Source organism: Otolemur garnettii, unplaced genomic scaffold (genome assembly GCF_000181295.1).
Source record: "Otolemur garnettii isolate 467f Iridium unplaced genomic scaffold, OtoGar3 scaffold00015, whole genome shotgun sequence".
NCBI classification, from domain to species: Eukaryota; Metazoa; Chordata; class Mammalia; order Primates; family Galagidae; genus Otolemur; species Otolemur garnettii.
This window is the reverse complement of record NW_003852410.1, coordinates 13,878,833-13,882,374: the sequence shown is the minus strand read 5'-3', so window position 1 is coordinate 13,882,374 and position 3,542 is coordinate 13,878,833. Positions and strand designations below refer to the sequence as shown.

Here is a 3,542-nt window from a genome sequence, read left to right as displayed (position 1 = left end):
AGGCGCCGAGCCAGTTGGTCCATTCTTGTAGTAGCTAAGCAGAGATGGACTCTTAGGTGAACTGGGACTTTTCCTTTTTCTTTCTTTCTTTTTCTTTTTTTTTTTTTTTTAGACAGTCTCACTCTATTTCTCAGGCTGTAGTATAGTGGTATCAGCCCAGCTCACAGCAACCTTAAACTCCTGGGCTCAAGCAATCCTCCTGTCTCCGCCTCCCAAGTAGCTGGGACTACAGGTGCCCGCCACAACGCCTGGCTATTTTTTGGTTGCAGCCGTCATTGTTGTTTGGCGGGCCCAGGCTAGTTTTGAACCTGCCAGTTCAGGTATATGTGGCTGGCGCCTTAACTACTTGAGCCATAGGTGCTGAGCCTAATTTTTCTATTTTTAATAGAGATGGGGTCTTGCTGCCTTGCTGTTGCTCAGGCTGGTCATGAATTTCTGAGCTCAAGAGACATGTTCGCCTTCACCTCTCAATGTGGTAGGACTACAGGCGTGAGCCACCATGCCCGGCCAGCTTTTGTTCATAACAATTTTCAAGAGATTTTCTGTCTACCTCATTTCTCCATTTTAATAGTTATGCATGGGCAAATTTACATCTTCCTTTTTTGGACAAAATGATTAGATTTAAAGTACATTGAGCATAAGCACCCGATCTTGGTCATATGTTAACATTAAGTAGCAAATGTTGGCTTGTTATAAAGAACAAGATTTGTATAACCTTCCATACTTAAACTGTCTTCTCCTATGGGCCAAGAGGCTTCTTAGAGAGATTCCTGAGTGACATCCTTCCCTGCTGGATATCACTGTGCTGAGGAGCGTTAAGATGCCAATCCAGCAATTTCAGGGAAAGAACACTGGATTAATAATTAAACTCAGCTCAAATTCTGTGTTTCTGATTTACTTGCCAAGCTGACATGGGCAACTACAACCCTTCTGAGCCCTGAGTTCCTTACCAGTGAAATTGAGGATCCTCTTAGGCTATTAGGAGCCTAAGGGAGAAAATGCAAGAACGAGGATAGCATAGCACAAAGTTTGGTGCTGGGCTAGCCTCGTTAAGTGACGAGGGTGGTGTTCATCCTGGCTATGTATTACCTAGGGATCTTTGAAGAAAACTTTCTGCCCAATGCCAGACTAATGAAATAAAAAATTTTTGAGTTGGAGAAATAGCGTTAAAAAATACCTTCCCCATTGGTGGTGCCCATAGCTCAGTGGGTAGAGCGCCTGCCACATACACTGAGGCTGGTGGGTTTAAACCCAGCCCAGGCCTGCTAAACGACAATGACAACTGCAACAACAACAAAATAGTGGGGCATTGTGGTGGGTGCCTGTAGTCCCAGCTACTCAGGAGGCTGAGGCAAGGGAATCGCTTAAAGCCCAAGAGTTTGAGGTTGCTGTGACCTGTGACTCCACCGCACTCTACCGAGGGCGATGTAGTGAGACTCTGTCTCAAAAAAAAAAAAACCTTCCGGGGCCCCCCCGTCCCCGCAATCCTCTAAAACTCTTCCCAGATGGGTTTTTTTCTGGACAGTGTCTTGCTATGTCATGCTATTACGTCACCCAGGCAGAGTACTATGGCTTGATCATGACTCACTGTAACCTCCCAACTCCTGGGCTCAAGGGATCTTCCTGCCTCAGCCTTCCAAATACCTAGGACTACAAGCACGTACCACCACATCCAGCTACTTTTTAATAAAAACTTTTTTTATGGAGATGGGCTCCAGAGTGCCTCAAGCAATCTTTTCCCTTCTAAAGCCTCCTAAAGTATTGGGATTATAGGCATGAACTACTCCACCAGACTTCTTCCCAAGAGGGTTTTTCTGTTTTGGAGGCAGAGTCTCACTCTGTCACCCAGGGTTGAGTGTCATAGAGTTACAGCTAATAGCAACCTCAAACTCTCGGGCTCAAGCGACCTCTTGCCTCAGCCTCCCAAGTAGCTGGACTATAGGTGCCTACCATAGTGCCTGGCTAGTTTCTCTGTTTTTAGTAGAGATGGCGTCTCTCTCTTGCTCAAGCTGGCCTTGAACTTCTGAGCTCAAGCAATCCATCCAAACTGGCCTCCCAGGTGATTTTAAGGAGCTGGGCTGAGAAACACGGCAACAAAAGGTAAGATGTGGCAGGATCTATGGAAAATGGGTGGATAAATTGAGAGAAACAAATCAACCAGAACTCAAATGTAATCAAATGTTTGCCTAGGCTTCCGATTTCCAGGGTCTCAGATGTTCTCTGATCTCAGTTATTTTTTAATTGTGAAATACCTGTGACATAAAATCTACTATCATTATCATTTCTAAGTGTATAGTTCTGTAGTTTTGAGTATATTCACATTGCAACCAATCTCTGGAACGCTTTCATCTTGCAAACCTGAAACTGTCTAGGCACTAAATAGCAACTCCCCATTCCCTCTCCCCTCAGCCCTGGCAGGCAACCACCCTTCTGCTCTATGATTTTGACTGCTCTGGGTACCTCATAGAAGGGGAATCATACAGTATATGTCTTTTTGTGCCCGGCTCATTTCACATAACACAGTGTCTGCAAGGTCTGTCTCTGTTGTGGTGTGTGTCACAATTTCCTTCCTTTTTAAGGCTGAATGGCATTTCACCGTATGTGTGTGACTGTGTGTACATACATATATACACACATGTACAGATTTTGTTTATCTATTCTTCTGTCAGTGGTCATTTGAATTGCTTCAACCTTTTGGCTGGCATGAATACTGGTGTACAAATACATGTTTGAGTCTCTACTTTTCGGGTATGTGCCCAGCAGTGGAATTCTTTTTAGAAACTACCGTAGCATTTCCTGCGATAGATCTGTGAATTTACATTTTCACCACAAAGCAGAGAGATTCAGTTTTCCCCTACTTGTGACTTTCTGTTTTTGATAACAGCCTTCCGGATGCATGATAAGTGGTAGGGCATTGTGGTTTTGATTTACACTTCCCTTCCTAAGGACTAGTGAGCATCCTTTCATTTGCTTATAGGACATCTGTATATCTTCGTTGGAGAAATGTCTATGTATTCAAATCCTTTGCCCATTTTTTAATTGGGTTGTCTTTTATTGAATTGTAGGCGTTCTGTGTAAGTATTCAAATTCTGTTCTCCATAGTGTGTGCTGGTTCTGTAGCATCTTAAGGAACTTATTGAGTAAAAAGATTTATGAGACCAAATACTTATGGGTTGCTGTGGGTTAAGTAAAATTTATCTATTTGTTTATTTTAAATATTGAAAGCTTTATAAATTTGTGTGTCATCTTTGCAGAGGGGGCATGCTAATCTTTTCTGGATCCTTCCAATTTTAGAATATGTGCAGCCCAAGCAAGCACGTAAAGATTAATCTTTTTTTTTTTTTTTTCTGTAAGATAGATCAGAACATTAGTACACTAGTAGGTATACTAAATCTCTAAGTGGGAAAGTGGGAAATTATATTTATTTTTTTTTCTTTTTTGAGACAGAGTCTTACTATGTCACCCTTGGTAGAGTGTCATGGTGTCACAGCTCACAGCAACCTCCAACTCTTGGGCTTAAGCAATTCTTTTGCCTCAGCCTC

At 42.7% G+C, this 3,542-nt stretch overlaps 1 non-coding gene across 1 annotated transcript; it reads right to left on the bottom strand.

The window, feature by feature from the left end:
* Nucleotides 1–3,211: 3,211 nt before the first annotated feature.
* On the bottom strand, nucleotides 3,212–3,318 carry LOC111723791. Its single transcript, XR_002772259.1, has one exon. It is a non-coding gene; the product is annotated as a U6 spliceosomal RNA (small nuclear RNA).
* Between the last annotated feature and the right edge of the window lie 224 nt (nucleotides 3,319–3,542).